The sequence below is a fragment of the Capra hircus genome, chromosome 21 (genome assembly GCF_001704415.2).
Source record: "Capra hircus breed San Clemente chromosome 21, ASM170441v1, whole genome shotgun sequence".
Taxonomy (NCBI): Eukaryota; Metazoa; Chordata; class Mammalia; order Artiodactyla; family Bovidae; genus Capra; species Capra hircus.
In genome coordinates, this window is record NC_030828.1 from 54566204 (window position 1) to 54566548 (window position 345).

Here is a 345-nt window from a genome sequence, read left to right on the forward strand (position 1 = left end):
ACCAACTCCATAAACCTGGAGGATGGCAAAGGACTTCAGTTATAAGGCAGGGAGGGTGGGGCAGGAGGGCTTAGTGAAATCAGCCACACCTACCCAGGATCACTTCCTGAACCCCTGCTGCTGAGTCTGGGTTTCTATCCAGACAGCCCCTTCCTGGTAATGAGCTGCACCTGTCTTGTCCTCACTTGCCTATCTGATCTCAGTCTGGACCACCCCTGGCCATCAAACTTGTTTTAATAACAACTAAACATCCAAGGGGAGTTAGTCATAGTTGGTCCCTGGGTACCTTTTTTTCCAGGATCTTCTCTTGCCTTTCAAAAATGATGGAGGAATTTTGTCTAAACA